The 21,222-nt window shown below is 44.1% G+C and overlaps 1 long non-coding RNA gene and 1 pseudogene across 1 annotated transcript; both read right to left on the bottom strand.

Annotated features, from left to right (window-relative positions):
• Nucleotides 1-10,710: 10,710 nt before the first annotated feature.
• LOC127002631 (uncharacterized) lies at nucleotides 10,711-17,061 on the bottom strand. Its single transcript, XR_007756353.1, has 3 exons — nucleotides 16,561-17,061; nucleotides 14,668-14,760; nucleotides 10,711-10,824 (listed from the first exon to the last, which is right to left on the bottom strand). It is a non-coding gene; the product is annotated as an uncharacterized LOC127002631 (long non-coding RNA).
• A 977-nt stretch (nucleotides 17,062-18,038) lies between these two features.
• On the bottom strand, nucleotides 18,039-20,978 carry LOC127002630 (uncharacterized; annotated as a pseudogene).
• Between the last annotated feature and the right edge of the window lie 244 nt (nucleotides 20,979-21,222).

Here is a 21,222-nt window from a genome sequence, read left to right as displayed (position 1 = left end):
GTCATTTTCTCGCTTATTGCCGGGTTACCAGAAGTCTACCCAAACTTTTTTGGTGTGCCAGATGGTGTACTTCATTAATATGAAAATAAATTTTCTGGGCCTCTTATGCACACGGGGACCCCCTCAGGCCCAGGACTAGCTGCAGTTTTCCCAAGTCTTCCCATGGCACTTCCGCTGTCTGTTCCACTGTAGTGCGGCGGCACATATTCTGGACGCTTTCCCTCTGGAGGCAATGTTGACACTCAAGCCTCGATGATGTCGTGTTGGACCGACTGGTTAAGTGTACAGCGTCTGTTGGTAGTAACGAACCCATGCAGTGAGCTTCTTGGTGGCACCAAAGGAAGTAATCATTAAGGGGGAGGTCTGGGGGGGTACCTCCTGGGAATATGGTAGATCCTATGGCTTTGAAATTTAAGTATGTTGCTTGTTGCTGTTCATCAACGTGATTCTGCAAATTTCACGAAATTTGGGTGAAACTGAAGGGGATACTGAAACAACTTCATTTTTTTTTGTTTTTATTTTGGAGCTTTTATTTTTTTGTCAATCGAGTTCAAAAAAATTGTATAGAAACCTTGTTTATATATCTTTATTTTGTGAGGATTAAATTGTAAAGTTTTCTTTAGTTTTCGAGAAAAAAAATATATAAAAAAAATTCACCTTCGATTTTCTATACTTTTTTTTAGCATGTTTTTTTCATCTTTTCCAAATTTCCTCCACACAAAAAATAGCTCTTTAGTTGTACTTTTCATTGATATATCACAATGGACTCTGAGATTTTTTGTTGATTTTTTGAAATTTTTTGAAGTGAAAATTGCACGTTTTCGAGAAAACGGCTCCTGAAAATTTTTTCTCATCTTATTGGTGTCTTGCTTATTGTAGTGCTTTGATTGGCATGAAAACTTCACAGAATGTAGCACATTCTGTCTTCTTCCTGGATTAGATATGGTATCTGGTCCACCATTTTAAAAAAAGGAATTATGCACTCACAGGTGAGGGTTTCAGAAGGCACCACCTTCCTCATTGTCGCCAGATTTTATCTCAGAACTCCCCAGGTTGATATGAGTCGTCCTTTTCTTCTGTTTTTCTCCTTTTCACTTTTGGTGTTGCATGCTGAACTCTTTCTTTATCCAACCACCTCATAGTTTCCTGTATAGATGTTTCACTTCCTCCTATGACTGGCTGAGGTACACTACCGCTTGTGAGGCAGACAGACCCTCCCCGGCTGACGTCGCGCCAACAACACACCACCAGAGTGTCAAGTGACAAAATTTACCTCCAAAAATGTTTTTTATGGAGGCGATTTTACACATATATAGGCAAATATTCATAGCGCATGTGGTGGCACGTGAAGCATGCTATGTGGCAACACTACCAGCTGTTTAAATGGCCGCCTCAAGGCGCGGGGATTTAAATTTTAAAAAACAAACTTTCACCACGCGATACTTCATGGTATCCCCGACATGATAAGCGAAGAAAACAAATTTCGTGGATTTGAAAAATATTCCGCCAAAAAATACCCCCAGACTTGTAAGGCAGCATTGTACTTCCAGATCTTTCTTCTAAAGTTTTTGGCTTGTGGGCTGTTCTCTGTCAGCAGCTTCTGCAGGATCACTGGCGGTGCCTGAAGGGCCTCCAACTTGACTTTTCCTCCAGTGCAGCACATGACTGGAGCTTCTCTTGGCCACTTCTTAGCTCTGCATTGGGAGCAAACTGTGTCCATCTTGCCAATGCAGACCTTTGGGCTGCTGTTGTAGTCCTTCTTGATGGCATAGGAGAAGGCCCATTTGAACCAGGTGATGCCCTTTGTATTTGCTCTCTTTTGACGTTCAGCTTCCAGGCGTAACCTTTGCTGTTCCAAGGTTTCTTCTGCTCTCCTTTGAAGATGTGCATCTGCATTCTCCAGCCTTGTGTCTGCACGTTGTTCATCTGTTGCCCTTGCTCTGGTTCTTTGGTGGTGCAACCTATCCGCTTCTTGGCGGTTTTGTCTATGCTGGTCAGACAGTGATGCCCTTGCTTCAGAATTGTAGAGTCTGAGAGCCTCCAAACGATGAGCACGGTCTGCCTCAGTTTCTCCATCCCGTCTTTGCCGCTTACTGCGAGCCTGAGAAGTTAATTTGCCAATGGAGGGACGTTCTGGAGGCATTGTGGAGGTAAGGATGAATCTACATGCAAAAGGAAAAAAAAAAAAAAAGTACTTTTGATGATTTTACTAAAAAAAAAATAATAGGTACTACTTTTGCCATTTTTAATAATAAAATAGGTGAAAATATAAAAAAAATGAAATTAAACAAAATTTGATACTATTGTGTGGCAGAAAAAAAAAACTTTTGGCAAATTACTAAATTGACATAAAATACTTAAAGTAGTAATTTAAACCAAAATAACAAAATAAAATGTGACCTTACCATTAGGTGTAGCTGGAGGTTTGATGAAGCTGAGGATTCGTAAATGACTGTGAAAAGGGATTTAAATATTCGATGTGAAAATGAAGGGTTAAAATGAAACGGAAAATAACTCTTAAAACAAAGAAATCAACGTGAAAAGGAAGAGTTAAGCCGTTTGAAACGGAAATTTTGGAAAACGTCGTTTTGGGGATTGTTTTTCTTTTGCACTGAACATAACTCGGCTGAGTCCCTCTTTGTCCGCAACCTCCGCCGCTCCGGCATCAGCAGAAAACGCCGATGGACCCAACGTTTGGACCATTTTTGATAGTTTTATTAAATAACTTCAAAAAATTGTATATTAATGTCCTCATATTATGTGCCATGATTACTCGGGAGCATAGTACGCTTCAAAAACATATAAAGCCTATGTCTGTAGCTATCACCGTTTGGTCGTCTATAAAGGACATACAGACGGACGTGAGTCGACTTTATATTGCCCAATTCCACGTTTTTGGGAGCTAGGATGGCTAGGACTTGATGTAGTGCTCGCAGCTATTACATTAGTCATCACAGCTATGAGGGTAGTCATCACAACTATCACAGTAGTCATGCTGCTAGATTATTTGAAGTAACAGCTTGCAGGTGCCCTGAATTCCAGTACTGTGCCTGTCCTCGACAGAAGAAAGTCCCCAAAATAGAACAAGAATTTGTAGAGGACCAAATAAATGAACGTAAAATGTTCATTGGAGGAGTGAACAAACGAACAACTGAAGCCATTAGGAAAAGAGAAGAAAGAAGAAATCAATATGCTGCAAGACCATCAGCCAGTTACAAGCATCAGGATGTCTTGTTCAAAGTGATACCTCGTCCTCAAATTTGACTGACTCGGAAGATGAATACACCCCTTCCAAGTACCAGCTCCATCATAGAAAACCAAAAGAAGGTTGAGCTGTGGGACAACAATGAAGAGATGAAAAATAAAAAAAATAGAGAACAAAAACGTCTGTTCTCTTCTTTCCATGAGGTTTGTGACTGGGTTGGACTGTCTGACCGTGGTGCTGCATTACTATCTAGTGCAATCCTTGAAGATTTAGGGGTTATTACAAAAGAGGATCCTTCCAAAGTCATAGATAGGAACAAAGTACGGAGATCGAGGCAATCAAACGGACAACATTTGACAAAGGATGCACATGGGAAAGTATAAGTTGCAGGCATCTACTTTGATAGAAGGAAAGAAACTCTTACTACGGAGAAGATTGGAAATAGAGACTATAGGAGAAAGGTAATTGAAGAGCATATTGCTATAGCGGCTGAACCAGGTTCAGAATATCTAGGCCATTATTAACCTGCCACTGGTTCTGCAAAGAGTAATAGAAAAGAATTTCCACGGAAAACGTACTGGCGATTGGATGTGATGGACTACTGTAAATACTGGGAATAAATCTGGGGTGATTTGTGAAGTCGAGAAAAGCCTTGCCCACCCAGTTCATTGGTTCATCTGTCAGGTCCATGGCAATGAGCTGTCACTACGTCACCTTTTTGAAAAACTCGATGGTAAAACAAGTGGGCCACATGGCTTCGCAGGACCAATTGGGAAAAGCAATCTCTAATGGGACTGTTCCTGACACACTGTCAAGGAGAAATCCAGGAAATTTAAACCACTCCAGATGGCTCACAACAGCCAATAGGATTCTCCGCCTGTAAGTTGGTACACAACATCCTTCAGAACAACGTAAAACACTTTTTTTTACAACAAAGGAGACAGCTCAATGACACAAAAAAAGGAAACAATAATAAAAAAAAAAACGCTACTCGCTGCTCCTAAAAAAAAAATCAAAAGAGGTGGCCGAAAGAGTGGTCAATTTCGGGAGAAGAGGTGTCCTGATACCCTCCTCTTGAAAGAGTTCAAGTCGTAGGCAGGAGAAAATACAGGTGAAGGAAGGCTGTTCCAAAGTTTACCAGCGTGAGGGATGAAAGAGTGAAGAAGTTGGTTAACTCTTGCATAGGGAAAGCATGAGTAGAAAGTCGTGTGCAGCGGGGCCGCGGAAGGGGGGGAGGCATGCAGTTAGCAAGTTCAAAAGAGCATTCAGCGTGAAAATATCGATAGAAGATAGAAAGAGAGGCAACATCACGACGGAATTTATGAAGTAGAAAACTATCAGTAGGAGGAGGAGAGCTGATGAGACGAAGAGCCTTAGACTCCACTCTGTCCAGAAGAGCTGTGAGTGGAGCCCCCCCACACACACACACACGTGAGATGCACACTCCATACGAGGGCGGACAAGGCCCCTGTATATGGATGGCAACTGTGCGGGGGAGAAGAACAGAACGCCCAACCTCGAGGAAGCTGATTTAGCGAGAGAGGAGATACGAAGTTTCCAGTTGAGATATAGAGTTAAGGATAGACCGAGAATATCTAGTGTTGAAGAAGGTGACGGCTGAGTGTTGTTGATGAATAGGGGATTGGTGTCTGAAGGATTGTGTCGAGCTGATAGGTGGAAAAATTGAGTTTTTGAGGCATTGAAGGACACAAGGTTCCTTCTACCCCAATCGAAAATGATAGCAAAGTCTGAGGTTAAGCGTTCTGCAGCCTCCAGTCTGGAGTCGTGTACTTCCTGTTGGGATGGCCTTCTAATGAAATAAGTTGAATAATGCAAAGTGGAGTCGTCGGCGTATGAGTGGACAGGACAGTTTGTTATGGAAAGAAGATCATTGATGAATAACAGGAAGAGAGTGAGTGATAGGACAGAGACTTGTGGAACACCACTGTTGATAGGTTTAGGGGAAGAACAGTGACCGTCTACCACAGCAGAGATAGAACGGGCGGAAAGGAAACTGGAGATAAAGGAACAGAGAGCATGATAGAATCCGAAAGAGGGTAGTTTAGAAAGCAAAGACCTGTGCCAGACTCTATCGAAGGCTTTCGATATGTCTAGCGCAACCGAGAAAGTTTCCCCGAAACGGCTAAGAGAGGATGACCAAGAGTCAGTTAAGAGAGCAAGAAGATCGGCAGTAGAATACCCTTGCGGAACCCATACTGGCGATCAGATAGAAGGTTGAAAGTGTAAAGGTGCTTTTGAATATTCCGGTTAAGGATTGATTCAAAAGCTTTAGATAGACATGAAAGTAAAGCTATAGGGCGGTAGTTTTAGGGATTGGAGCGGTGTGCCTTCTTAGGCACAGGCTGTACAAAGGTATACTTCCAGCAGGAAGGGAAGGTAGATGTTGATAGGCAGAGACGAAAGACTTTGACCAGGAAGGGTGACAGCACGGAAGCACAGTTTTTAAGGACAATAGGAGGCACTCCATCAGGTCCATAAGTCTTCTGAGAGTTGAGGCTAGAGAGGGCATATAAAACATCATTATGAAGAAACTTAATAACAGGCATAAAGGAGTCAGAGGGGGTATGAGTAGGAGGAATATGCCCAGAATCGTCCAGGGTGGAGTTGTTACAGAATGTTTGAGCGAAGAGTTCAGCCTTAGAGATAGATGAGACAGAAGTGCTCGTGTAAGGGTTAAGGAGATGAGGGAAAGAGGAAGAAGTGAAATTGGTGGATATATTTTTGGCTAGGTGCCAGAAGCAAGGGAAGAAATAGATAAATCAAGGTGTTGACATTTTCTGTTGATGAAAGAGGTTTTGGTAAGTTGGAGAATATATTTGGCACGATTCCGGGCTGCAGTGTAAAGTTTGTGATTAGTAGGAGTGCGAAGGCTCTGGAACCTTTTGTGAGCTGCCTGTCTATCTTTAATGGCACGAGAACAAGCATGGTTAAACCAAGACTTTTTAGCATGAGGAGTAGAGAAAGAACGTAGGATGTATGCCTCAATTCCAGAGACAATCACCTCTGTGATGCGCTGGGAACACACAGATGGGTCTCTCTCCTGGAAGCAGTAATAATTCCACGGGAAATCAGAAAAGTACATCCTCAGGACGTCCCACCGAGCTGAGGCAAAATGCCAGAAGCATCGCCTCTTTGGTGGGTCCAGAGGATGAACAGGAGCGACAGGACAGGATACATAAATAAGGTCGTGATCGCAGGAGCCCAACGGAGAGAACAGTTTGACAGAGTAAGCAGAAGGGTTAGAGGTAAGGAAGAGGTTTAGTATGTTGGGCGTGTCTCCAAGACGGTCAGAAATACGTGTAGGGTGCTGAACCAACTGCTCTAGGTCGTTGAGGAGGGCAAAGTTGTAGACTTATTCACCAGGCTGGTCAGTGAAAGAGGATGAAAGCCAAAGCTGGTGGTGAACATTGAATCAGTGAAGGGAGAGTGGGTCAAGATGTGCTCCACTTTAGAGTTCAAGTAGTCAAAGAATTTTACATAGATAGCAGAGTTGGGTGAGAGATAAACAGCAACATACGTATTTAGTAATAGAGTGACAATAAGTCTTAGACAGATGGTGGAAAATTCAGAAGAGTCAGGGTCGTGGGCACGAGATCAAGTGATGGTGCGTAAGCAGACGCAACATTCACCTTTGGATTTAAAATTACGATAGATAGTAGGAAGAACAGAGTAAAGCTTACTGTTAGTAGACTCAGAGACCTGTGTTTCGGTGAGGAAAAGAAGGTGAGGTTTAGGAGGAGAGATGGTGCTCCACAGAATGAAAATTAGTATCCTACATATCATGAATATGAAATATAAGTACTTAGCTACAAAATAACATATACAAGAGGTCGTTGTGGTTAATGCTGTCCATATGTTTGTCAAGAAATGATGGACGATGGACTGACGGAGTGGATCATCCGTGCCGAGCGGCCGCTATTTCGCTGACGTCATTTTGAGGTCATTATTAACGTCGACGGATCCGTCAAAACGGAATAGTGGGAACCTCGCCTTACTCATTTCCCTCACCTCCTTCCTTTCACTCCATCCCTCCTTTCCTCCTTATTTTTTCTCTCCCTCACCTTCCTTTACACCCTCTCTCCTCTTATCACCTCCCTTACTCCTTACCCCCCTCCATCCCCTCCTTTCCTCCTTTATTCTCTCTCTCCTCCCATTCACTCCATCCCCTCCTTTCTCTCCCTCTCCCCTCCCTTCTCTTCTGTTCCATCTTCTCTCCTCCCTTACTCTTTCTCTCCCTCTCTTTCCTTTTCCTCATCTCCTCCCTTCCCAGTTCCCACTTCCCTAATCCCTTACATTCTCTCCCTCTCCTCCCTTACTCTTTCTCAGTCACGTTGTTTTGTTTAGAGGTGAGCCGACAACCCCCCCCCCCCCCCGTCCCACTTTGACCCGTTCTATTGTTATATATTTCCATTATTTCTATTTCCCTTCCTTCTGTTTCCTCCATTCCTTCTTTCCTCTTCTTTATTCTTCTGTAGTTCTCCTTTATCACACTTCTCATATTACTGTTATTATAATTATTATTATTGTTATTATTATTATTATTATTATTATTATTATTATTATTATTATTATTATTATTATTATTATCATCGTCATTATTATCTCTCTCATATAGAAGAAGAAGAAGAAAAAAACTATTAAAACAAGAACAAGAAAAAAACGACCTCTAGCTGTGGAAAATGATTATAATTGGTTTCATGCACTTAATTAATATTCCTTCCTTTACTGTTTTCTATTATCATATTACGAGTCTTATCATTTTCTCCACTGCATGAATATTGCACACATGTTTATTGTATTAACTGAAAATCACACAGTATGCGCTAACCACTCTTGCAGGAAGGCTGTTACAGTGGCGGACGACTCAATTCGAGGAAGGAAGGAAGGAGGGAGGGAGGGAGGGAGGGGGCGGGAAAGCAATTTATTCTCTTCTTTATTATTTGTTCAAAATCTCATAATAGAAGGGTATCGATCCAGTGCAGATGTAGCTAACAGATGTGGCGTAGAGGACCTGGAAACAGTTTCTTTTTTCCTTTTTTATATATGACCTAAAGCGCCGGCAGGCTTTTTTTTATTCGGGGTCTAATGGTGGGCCCGAGCCCGTTATGGCGCAGACAATTGTTTATAGTGGCGCAATTATTATTGGCTCATGCTGTCCCCCGGAGATCTTTCTTGACTTCACTTGCATAGCATCTTCTAGAGTCCGGGTTGGTGGGTAGTCTTCAGGACAGCATGTGAGTAGTCTTAGGCCCCTCGGCGGTGACTGAAGAATCCCAGGTGGTTAGCGGCGGATTCCAACCCTCATCATCATCAAACCTGCGAATGCGGGGCCGGCACGCTAGCCACTCCGCCACCACCTCAGAAACATGGAAACATGGAAATGCAGGCAACATAAAGCCTATTGGCTCATTACGAGGTTGCCGGCTTTGGTGATTTAATCTGCTCGACAGCCACTTGGGGCCTGGGGAGCAGATGAAAGCACCTCGATATTGAGCAGATGAAAGCACCTCGATATTGAGGAGCAGATGAAAGCACCTCAATATTCAGTTTACTCCCGACGCAGCGAAGTGAAGGTCGATTCTATATTTGAAGGAGTTGATAGTATTCGCATTTACTACTTCTGAAGGAAGATTGTTCCAGTGACGGATGACTCGGTTTGAAAAGAAACTCCTTCCGATGGGAAAGACTCCGATGGTTTGGACATCTGAAGAGAGCAGGGGAGGATACAGTGCTGGGAGTTGTGGAGAGATTAGCAAGACAGGGTATCTAGTGCAGCTAGATGTGGCTAAAAGATGTGGAGTAGAGAACCTGGAAACAGTGCTCAAGGGAGACTCCTATAGTTCGGACATGTGAAAAGCAGGGAGGATACAGTGCTGGGAGTTTGAAGAGATTGAAAGTAAAAGGAAGGAGACCAGTTGGTAGACCTAGGAAAAGGTGGAGAAGGTGTATACAGGAAGACTTGGCAGTGATGGGATTGGATGAGCATCAGGCAGAAGACAGAGCAGAATAGAGGAGACCAATAAAGCGTCCAACCGCTCAGGAAGAGTGAAAACGGACGTTAAACGAAATTATGATGATGATGATGATATCTCATAATAGAAGAAGAAAATAACAGAACTAAGAACATTAAGTGACCTTGGATACGTTCAGTTCACTCCCGACGCAGTAAAGTTACTGTGAGTGGAAATGGAGTTGATCGTTTCCGCACTGACTACTTCTGCGGGGAGGCTGTTCCAGTGGCGGACGACTCTGTTCGAGGAAGGAAGTATGGAAGAGGGAGGGATGGGGGCGAGAGTTTTATTCTTTTCGTTAATCTTATTCTCTCGTTCCATCTCATCCTTCCACATGCTACCTGCCACATATACTTCACTACTCTGTTACTTAACTTTACTTTATGATCATTTCACTTTACTTTCAGATTAAATAAGTTAACTTCCTCTGCATTGCGCCACGTAGGGCTACAGAAGACGCTTTTAAAATTAGGAACAGCAGACGCTTTTAAAATTAGGAACAGCAATCGCTTTTAAGATTAGGAACAGCAGACGCATTATACATTAGGAACAGCTGACACATTATAAATTAGGAACAGCAGACACATTTAAAATTAGGAAGAGTAATCACTTAAATTAACTTGAGAAACAAACAAAGATTAACATGATCCTGAGGGGAATTAAACACCCGTTTATTATATATATACATGTCTGTACATCATCAAGACCCCAAGACCCAGACCAGACATTCCTTTTATCCCAATTGGAGATGATAGCAAGGTCTGAGGTTAAGCATTCTGCAGCCTCAGTCTTATAAACTAAAAGAGATTTTTACGACAATTTCAATAATATGATTAATACTGACAAATGTGTCCTATGCGTAGACTATCATATAACATCGTAGACGTCATGACACCAGGTTGCCAGACCTCGATAATTCACACCTCAGTCTCGGGTGCCGCGACGAAAGCTAAGGCTGCAACACAGAGACGGCCTTGGCACAGCACAACTATAACTCTTCCTCCTCATCTCTCTCCTTTCCCTTCCCTCCTCTTCCTCCTCACTCAGGCTTAGTGATGCGGAAGACGAAGACGAGACCCTCCTTGTCACAGAAATAGTTTGGGACAGTGCGCCGCTCCACCTGAAGGAATTATGACCATCATTTCAAATACATGACCTTCTCCCGCTGGCCAGCTCCTGACCATCTCCTTATACCAGTGTCGTGACAGGCGCCCATACAGTGAACAGCCCCGCCAGACAGAAACCTTGATTAGAGTAAATGTTTTCTTGTACCAACGTTGCCAGATAGTTGTACTCAGTCTCTTATATTTACCAACTTCCGACCCCAAAACCGTCTCCTGGGGCTCAATAACTAAATTCATTTATATCTGTCGTTAAAATAGTTAATTCCTGATGTTTCTTGGCAATAGTTAGGTGTCAAAAATCGGTACATACTATGCTCTGAGTACGATAATCTGGCAACGGTGCTCCCTACCTTCTTCCACTTCCCGTCCGCCTCCAGCTGGTCCATGTAAGGCTCCAGCTTGTCCTTGTAGGAAGGCACGGTCTGTAGGTGCTCATGGCGCATCACGATGATCACGAAGCCTCCTGGAGTACCGGAGAGGAGGAAATAAGTTAATCATTGGGGCATACGCTAGGGGGCGCGTCGTCTTGCCCACCTTAGGAAGACCGCCTCAAGGTTTATTCCATGCAAATCTGAAGTCTCTATGTAGGCTCTTTCCCATCCCAAACGGCGCCTAAGTTCGCCTGTTTGAAAAGCCTCTAGTAAAAGTTGCTGGGATTACCATGAACTGTTTAGCGATCCTATAGTAGGAGTAGGTAGGAAGACACCTACCGAACGGGCGTGACCTACTCCCGGTGAGGATATATGAGAAGCGAGGAGGATGCTGAAGCCCTTCAAAGACCCATCCCATGTCCTTACTAACCGTTTCCCTTATGTCTCATCAACACCAGAGAGCAGTTCAGCATGCTCTCTAAAGACAGTTCCTCTCTCTTTCTACACCACACTATATTCACACAACACACACACCTTTTCCCAAAATTCAAAATTATAAATGGCGAAAAATAACAATGCCTCGGAGTCCCCGCCTGGGGGGAGGGAGGGACCATAATTTCCCCCCGGGAGGACTCCCATTCTGGCTGCCGACTTGAGAGGTGTCCTGATAACTCTTCGAACCTCCTCCTTATCAATTTTTTGCAACATTCGCGGTCTTCGTTTTAATTTTCATTCTGTGGAACACCATCTCTCCTCCTCTAAACCTCACCTTCTCTTCCTCACCGAAACACAGGTTTCTGAGGCTGCTGACAGCAACCTCTACTTTGTTCCCTCCTACTATCTCTATCCTAAATTTCAATCCAAAGGTGGATGCTGCGCCTACGTGCGCAACGACATCACTTGCTCTCGTGCCCACGACCTTGACTCTTCTGAATTTTCCACCATCTGGCTAAGACTTCATTTTCATTCTATTACTAAATATATCTGTGCTGTTTATCTATCACCTAACTCTATAAATATGTAAAATTCTTTGAATATTTGAATTCTAAAGTGGAGCACATCTTGACTCACTCTCCCTTCGCTGAAATCTCCATCATGGGAGATTTCAATGTTCTCCACCAGCTTTGGCTTTCATCCTCTTTCACACACCAGCCTGGTGAACAAGCCTACAACTTTGCTCTCCTCAACGAACTAGAGCAGTTGGTTCAGCACCCTACACGTATTCCCGACCGTCTTGGAGAGAGGCCCAACATTCTAGACCTCTTCCTTACCTCTAATCATTTTACTTACTCTGTCAAACTGTTCTCTCCGTTGGGCTCCTCCGATCATAACCTTATTTCTGTTTCCTGTCCTATCGTTCCTGTACATCCTCTGGACCCACCGAAGAGGCGATGCTTCTGCCATTTTGCTTCAGCTCGGTGGGACTATCTGAGGATGTACTTTTCCGATTTCCCGTGGAATGATTACTGCTTCCAGGAGAGAGACCCCTCTGTGTGTAGCAGTCACCGCTCAAATTCCGTGTTCCTTCCCCTCAGTGACAAGAAAATGGGGTGCTGCAAAGAGAGACTAAGATTCTCAGTGTTTTCATGTAATGTCCATCGTCACTGTGTCTGCCAGTCTGTCTTGTCGCGTCTTCATCGTTAACTTTCCTTGTATTCGTTTACCTTTGACTGTCCGTCCACGTTCTCTTGTTGTCCACCGTTACACATTGTTCCACACATACACCAACACTTTAAACAAAATGTTAACCCTACAAACAACATTCACACAAACGCATACACAAACAAACACCTATCCTATGTGTTGTCCTTGTCGTGATGTATAGCTGCTATAAGTTTGTCTCTAAAAGTAACCCTGGCGGATATGACTTTCTCTATCCGTGAACCGATTAGCACTTAGAACACTCGCTACCACCAACATGTGTGTGCCCAGTGCATCTCAGAGGTGATTGTCTCTGGAATGGAGGCACACATTCCACGTTCTTTCTCTACTCCTCATGCTAAAAAGCCTTGGTTGAATCATGCTTGTTCTCGTGCTGTTAAAGATAGAGAGGCATCTCACAACGCTAACTATGACCTTTACATGTCAGCCCGGAATCGTGCCATATATAGTATCCGACTTACCAAAACTTATTTTATCAATAGAAAATGTCAACACCTTGCTTCTTCTACTTCTTCCCGTGACTCCTGGCATCTAGCCAAAAATATCTCCTTCAATTTCACTTCTTCCTCTTTCCCTTCTCTCCTTAACCCTGACGGCAGCACTGCCGTCTCATCTGTCTCTAAGGCTGAACTCTTCGTTCAAACTTTCTGTAAAAACTCAACCCTGGACGATTTTGGGCATATTCCTCCTACTCATCCCCCCTCTGACTCCTTTATGCCCGTTATTAAGATTCTTCCAAATGATGTTTTCTATGCCCTCTCTGGCATCAACTCTCAGAAGGCTTATGGACCTGATGGAGTGCCTCCTATTGTCCTTAAAATCTATGCTTCCGTGCTGACACCCTGCCTGGTCAAACTCTTTCGTCTTTGCCTATCAACATCTGATTTCCCTTCCTGCTGGAAGTATGCCTTTGTACAGCCTGTGCCTAAGAAGGGTGACCGTTCCAATCCCTAAAACTACCGCCCTATAGCTTTACTTTCCTGTCTATCTAAAGCTTTTGAATCAATCCTTAACCGGATGATTCAAAAGCACCTTTCCACTTCTAACCTTCTATCTGATCGCCAGTATGGGTTCCACAATGGGCGTTCTACAGGCGATCTTCTTGCTCTCTTAACTAACTCTTGGTCATCCTCTCTTAGCCATATCGAAAGCCTACGATAGAGTCTCTGGCACAAGACTTTGCTTACTAAACTACCCTCTTTTGGATTATATCCCTCTCTCTGTTCCTTTATTTTCAGTTTCCTTTCCGGCAGTTGTATCTCTGCGGTGGTAGACGGTCACTGTTCTTCCCCTAAACCTATCAACAGTGGAGTTCCACAGGGCTCTGTCCTATCACCCACTCTCTTCTTGTTATTCATCAATGATCTTCTTTCAATAACAAACTTTCCTGTCCACTCATACGCCGACGACTTCACTCGGCATTATTCAACTTCTTTCAATAGAAGGCCATCCCCACCGGAAGTACACGACTCCAGACTGGAGTCTATCATTTCGATTGTGGTAAAAAGGAACCTTGTATCCTTCAATACCTCAAAAACTCAATTTCTTCATCTATCAACTCGACACAATCTTCCAAACACCTATCCCCTATACTTCAACAACACTCAGCTGTCACCTTCTTCACCACGAAATATCCTCGGTCTATTCTTAGCTCAAAATCTCAACTGGAAACTTCACATCTCCTCTCTTACTGAATCAGCTCCATCGAGGTTGGGCGTTCTGTATCGTCTCCTCCAGTTCTTCTCCCCCGCACAGATGCTGTCCATTATAGGGGCCTTGTCCGCCCTCGTATGGAGTATGCATCTCACGTCTCTCATCACCTCTCCTCTTCCAACTTATAGTTTTCTACCTCTTAAATTCCGTCGCGATGTTGACTCTTTTTATCTTCTATCGCTATTTTCACGCTGACTGCTCTTCTAACTTGCCTCCCTCCCTCCCGCGGCCCCCTGCACACGACTTTCTACTCATGCTCATCCCATACTGTCCAAACCCCTTATGCAATATTTAACCAGCATCTTCACTCTTTCATCCCTCACGCTGGTAAACTCTGGAACAATCTTCCTTCATCGGTATTTCCTCCGGCCTACGACTTGAACTCTTTTCGACCCCTCTTTCGGCCACCTCTTTTGATTTTTTTTTATCAGGAGCAGCAAGTAGCGGGCTTTTTTTTTATATTATTGTTTCCTTTTTTGGCGCCATTGAGCTGTCTCCTTTTTTGTAAAAACATTCTCACGCTCACGCACGCACGCACGCACGCACGCACGCTCACTCACCGTTCTTTGCGACGCGCACCAGGTCGTCGAGGCCACTGAGTGGGATATGACCTTCGCCCATACCACCCGAGGTGACCACCAGGTCGTATGTGTCTGAGAGAGAGAGAGAGAGAGAGAGAGAGAGAGAGAGAGAGAGAGAGATGTATAAGAAAAATACGTATATTAATCTTTAAATATGAAACAACAACAATAACAATAATTCCACTCACACAGCTCTCCTGGACAGAGTGGAGTCTAAGGGTCTTCGTCTCATCAGCTCTCCTCCTCTTACTGACAACCTTCTACCTCTTAACCCGGTAACAGCGGGGATCATGATTGTTTCTTAATGGTCCCTCTAAGCGAGAAAAATGAGAAAAAATCATCATTCACACAAACCATTTCGTAATATATATCAAAGCATTTGTGATCAGTTTATGTATAATCTATTTTGGGGGGTTAAATCGTGGCACAAATTTGGCCCGTCGCTGCTACTGGGTTAAATACTTCCCTTATTTATTTTTTTCCTCCCTTCCTCCTTCCCCTTTTCTCTCCCTCCTTGCCTCCTTATCTTTCTTTCGTTGCTTCCTTCCTTCTCCCTATTTTCCTTATTCACTTTTTCATTCTTTTTTTTCTCTATTTCCCTCTCTGTCTTCCTTCTTGGCTCCCTTCTTTCTCTTAATATTTCCTTCTTCCCCCTTCCATCCCTTCTTCCTTTCTTTTTTCTCCTCCTTTATCAGTCTCTCCCTTCTTGGCTTTCTTCCTTTTCTCAATCTTTTCTTCTCTCCTCTTCCATCCCTCCTTCCTTTCTTTCTCCCTCTTTATCTCCTTCCCTCCCATCCTTCCTTTCTTCTCTCCACTTTTTATTTTCTTACCCCGTTCCTTCCACTTTTTCTTCTTTTTTTCCTCCCTTCCTCCATCTATTCCTTGACTTCCTGCTTTTCTTTCTTTACCTCCCTCTCTCCCATCCTCGCTTCCTCCCTTCTCTCCATTTTCCCTTCTCCTCCCTTACTTTTTATTCTCCTTTCCTTCCTTTTATTTTTTTTACTATGTGTTCTCTTGTCTTTTATTGGTTTACTTCTTGCATTATTTTCTTTAATTCGGTGTTTCTTTTTCCCTGATGTTTGTTCCTGTCTTTCCTGTCGCCTCGTGTTGCCGGCCACTCGTTGAAGACATTTCCACATTGAAGCAAATATATTCGGGTGAGATTTGCGAGGTTTATCAAATTATTCAATGTGTAGTCGGCATGATTTCATTTAAAACTACTGTTGACGATGTTTTACCTAATTCACACTGATCCCGAAGAGCTTGACCCGGTAGCTGTGGGGATCATGTTTCTTAAAGGCCCCTCCAAGCGAATTAATGAAAAAAAAATCATCGCTCTCGCAAACCACTTCATAACATATATCAACGCATTTGTGATCAGTTTAGGCATCATCTATTTTGGGGGTTTATGTCATAGCAAAAATGTGGCCCGTCGCTGGTTCACGGTAAAGCCACAAATTTGGCTCGTCGCTGCTACCGGGTTAAATTCCGCCGCTATGTTGCCTCTTTTTCTATCTTCTATCGATATATTCATGATGACTGCTCTTCTGAACATGCTTACTGCAGCCTCCCTCCCTCCCGCGGCCCCGCTGCACACGACTTTCTACTCATGCTCATCCCTATACTATCCAAAACCCTTATGCAAGAGGTAAACTCTGGAACAACCTTCCTTCGTCTGTATTTCCTCTTGCCTATGACTTGACTTATTTCAAGAAGAGTGTATCAAGACACCTCTCCACTCGAAATTGACCTCTCTTTTGGCTACTCTTTACTTTAATCTTTTATGGGAGCGGCGAGTAGCGGACTTTTTTTTTTGTACTCTTGTTGAACTTGAGCCGTGTCCTTTGATGTAAAAAAACAAATCACTAATACCTTTGGGCACGGTGGAGTGTCCGCTGCCGATAAACTCCAGGAAGTCGTTGGTATAGATGCCAGTCTCCCGTTGCTTCATCATGCCCTCCGACGGGTCCACAGCGTCTATGTGCCTGTGGGAGTGGCTGTAGTAGTTGTAGTAGTAGCAGTATTAGAAGTAGAAGTTATAGCATTAGTAGTAGTTGTTGGGAATCAGTAAATTTACCCTACCCAACAGTTAGGTCACTCGCAAAGTGAATAACACACCCGTCAGACAATCCCAAAGAAACAAGTGCTTACCAGCTATTAGGTGGTGAAGGTATCCAACAAGCACCTCCAGACAGCCGAACAAATAATAATCCTACCGGATCCGTGTAGTAAAAATCTATCTGTCTCAAATAACTGCTGGGGGCACTTAGCTGAGAAGCGGGTTTCAAAAGATACTGTTGTCTCTGAAGTCTCGTTGCCGGGTGTAGTATCCCTCGAGTCAGGTAACAGAAGGCACACTGCGTCCGAGTTAATGGGTGGGCTGCGGTAGTAGTTATAATATTGCCATACTGGCTTGTTTTTCCGGGGCAATGGCGCGTGGGGCGGGGCGGAAAAAACAGCCGTAGTGGCAGGCTGTCATACCGGCTTGTTTTGGCGGGGCAAGGGAGCGTGGGGCGGGGCGGAAAAACACGTGGGGCGGAGGGCGGAAGGACATCCGTAGTATCCTGCGCCATACCGGCTTGTTTTGGCGGGGCATTGGCGGGTGGGGCGGGGCGTAATACCTCGGGGGGGGGGGGGCGGAAGGACATCCGTAGTATCCTGCGCCATAGCGGCTTGTTTTGGCGGGGCAATGGGGCGTGGGGCGGGGCGGAAAAAACAGCCGTAGTGGCGGCTGTCATAGCGGCTTGTTTTGGCGGGGCAAGGGAGCGTGGGGCGGAGGCGGAAAGACTTCCGTAGTATCCTATGTCATAGCGGCTTGTTTTGGCGGGGCAAGGGAGCGTGGGGCGGGACAGAGAGGGATCGGCAGTGACATGCTATGGGGAGGGAGCGAGGGATGTGCTATGGTGCGGTTGGTGGGAGGTGACGAGTCCGGGAGCGGCGAGACATGGGCTGCGCCATGCCTCGTTCTGTCTAAGAGGGAGCGTGTAGGGTGTAGGGTATGCGGTGACCGAACTGGTAGCGTACTGGGTTCACATTCGCCGCGTGGTGGACGACGCGGGTTCGAATCCCCAGGCTACCACTCGGATTTTTCAGTCACCGTCGAGGGGTTTAAAACTATCCACATGGTGTTCTGAACACTATCCATCAAGCCGTCCAAGTGAATCAAGAACCAATGCAAGATGGTGCTACTATAAACACTCGCCTGCGCCAGAACGGGATGCAGCGACCATCAGGACACACCAGGAAGATGTCTACCGGTGCAACAGGCAACGACATAAAAAAAAAAAATTAAATAAATAAATAAATAAAAATGCTGAGATGCTATACTTAACAAGTAACGAGGATACAGAAATAAACCAGAATCATTTTATAATTTTTATTTAACCACGCAAAAAAGAAAAACACGTCTTAGTAATAACATACAAACACACGCAATTTAGATGGATGCAACTCGTTTCTTTTTCAACAGAGATGGAGGTAAGATCTTGGGTGTAAACGACGGATTGAAGGCAGATTTTTCTTCCTTTGACGGCTGCTTGTCATCCTTTGTCTCCTCCGCAGGGGATGGAGGCGTCAAATCCACGGTGATTTCGGCTGAGGGTACCTTGGAGTCGTTCTTTGGAGGGGAGATGAGATTCCTGTATGGAGCATCCTCGCAACCTTCAGCTTCCATGCTCAGCATTTCTGCGTCAGCGTTTTCCCGCCTCGCGGTTTCACCTGGAGAACAGTAATAATTACTCGAACGCCTTAAAGAAATGGATGAGTTATCATTCCATATAGATGCATACATACCGATCTTTGGAGGGGGTGCTTTGTAGTCTGTGATGATACGTTTCTTGTGCTTAACAGCACCACGTCCTTCAGTCTCCCTGCTCGGTGCGTCTGCATCGACACTTTCTCGTATCATGCTTTCATCTGGTGAGTTGCGAGAACAGTAATAATTAATGTTGATTACCAGACCATCTGAAAACAAACAAGAGAGTAAATACAGAATGAGGAAACGGTATTGATGATTTAACAAACCATGTAGATAGCAACTGATGTCACTTACCGAACGTGGTTGACGAGAACCGTTTAGCCATCACGTTGCGTATACACTTCAACTTGCTGGTAAAGTGCGGTTGTAGTGGGTGGACGTCTGGGTTTATATGCATCAGTATGGAAACCAATTGGCAACCCATACACGCAAGTGTTGCGATAGCAGCTGTTCCTCTAGCATACCTCCAGGTGTTCTCCCGCGTCTACCCCTCTCTTTAGCATGGCACCATGCTTTACATGATAACGTTGCAAATCTCTCGTCGACAATGCCTTGCGTTACTAAGTAAGCAGAATGTTGTTTCACATTGTGGTAATGGAAAGAGTTTGTATCCCAATCGCGTGATAAGTTTATCATTATAGAAATGCTGTCCTTTCTTAAAGGTTGCATGGAGGGAATACATGACACGTTTAAGGGGGTGATGACTGAGGAGATAGCAAAAGTACATCGTGTAAATGCCACACACAAGGGATTGCAGACCCTGTAATCTATATGCTAATCTATACACCGTCATATACGGATGTACTTGTATAAAGTGATGTAATGACAGTGAATACAACCTTGGATCTAAGTTATAAGTGTCAAAGTAACCGAGTGTTTGAGTTTCATAATGAATGTATATAGCGATCCAGTGACCCATGACTTCTCCCCCCTTCAGAGTGTTCAGAATAAAGACAATGGGTTTTAGCTGCTGCTTTGCATGTTCAAGCAGCTTACCGACATGACTTTCAGGATGACAACCTAAAAAAATAATCTTATCCCCCAGTACACCCGCTAATCCTCGTTCGATTTCCAGTGCATTCATTTTATTTTACGCGCGAACCTGACACGTTACTTGACGATGCGCGTCAATTTCAATTATGCCTGTCGTGTCGGCGAAGAATATAATGACGAGATTTCTGTTGTGTCCTTTATTAAAAGTTAAAGAGATACGCATGTTTCCATTTTTATCGAGGGGAATCCCATTTTCCACGTCTTCTGTGACGAAATTAAAAGCGCATAAGGTTCGACCCGCTGCAAAAGCCGGGAGAGTAAGATTGTTAGTTGTTTCCAAGCCAAGTCCTTCTAGCGTCGAATAAAAGAGTCGAGAGACATGATGGGGAAACTGAGCATGAATATTATAAGCCGTTGACCCATTAATGGTGATATGAGCGTGATTGAGATCCGCGTGAGTGAAATAAAGACCGTTCTTGTTGTAAGAACCAGACATGTTATCCATGTCAACCATAACCATTATCAGATTCTGTGGAATGATTTGTGCAAACGGCAATTCGGCCAGCAAACTCGTTTGATTGATTCCTAAGACATATGTTTTATACAGGGTTCGATTGTATGTATACTGCAAGGATTTCGACGCGAGTGAAGTATTGAGTGACGATAACGCTGATGCGTGCGGCACGACGCGATCGACCCATAGTTTTACTGATTCGAGCGCAAATTTAAAGAGATCTCCATCCTGAGATGTGTTTAGAATCCACGACTTGCTTGCTAATTCCAACCTGATTCTCACATCTGTGCCGTCGAGGAGATACGCGTCTAGACTCGCAATATCTAACAGCAAAGGTGCTGTCATACTAAGACCGTGTGCTTTTATGTTGGCAATCATTTCCTTTTCTTGTTTATTGGCTCCTGTAAAGTACTCGTCACTATACGTGTTCACTATACCTTTTCACTCTGATCATCACGGAAAAGAAGGAACTACGTCCAATCGAATCTAACTTTTCTTGGGGATCGACGTTATCATTTTAACAAAGGCATGATAATTAAAGAGGGCGTTGGATTCTACCATCTGTTCGTTGAGGTAGCAAGTGCAATTTTTAAAAGGGTATTACTAAAGCCGTTAGCATAAACCACATGATCCGTATCACCAAGCTTCGACCCGTCCACCTTGGTCACGCGCGTCTTCATGTCTATCGAGAGTGTACTGAGATCCAGAAATTGTCCAGGAACGCCTGGAATCCTAAATTCAATATAACTATCATTAATCTCATTATTAGAACCGTCAAGATTAACGGGTAAAATATCGAGTTTGTTTCGAGATGCAATAAAACTTTCTACTGGTCTCACACGCGTCACTCGAGGAAACCCTTCGCTTACGGCGGCTGCGTACTGACGCAGAGAGGTGGTCGTCCCACCCCCCTGTACGTCAAGTCCGTATTCCGCCATCTTCCACGTTAAACTAACGTTTTCATGTTGAATATGTCACTTTTATAACATGTTTTACGTGACCGTCGTTTCGTCTTTCTTTTGCTTGTTTTCTTACGCTTACGGACGCGCCTGCCTTGGACTCGTCTTTGACGCTTGCGGACTCCTTACCTCCCCTCAGGCAAGTCTTTGTCCAACGCCTTTCAGAGCCGACACGCCTCTGGTTTTAACGAGTGACGGATATCCCGTCCATCTAACACATCGGCTAATACGTCTTTCGCCATACGCACAGCTTCGGGAGCGACATTTCTCATGAGAAAAGGGATGGCTTTTAGCCAGACCGCTCAGTATAT

Source organism: Eriocheir sinensis, chromosome 23 (assembly GCF_024679095.1).
Source record: "Eriocheir sinensis breed Jianghai 21 chromosome 23, ASM2467909v1, whole genome shotgun sequence".
Lineage (NCBI taxonomy): Eukaryota > Metazoa > Arthropoda > Malacostraca > Decapoda > Varunidae > Eriocheir > Eriocheir sinensis.
The sequence above is the reverse complement of the archived record's forward strand: the minus strand, read 5'-3'. Positions and strand labels throughout refer to the sequence as shown.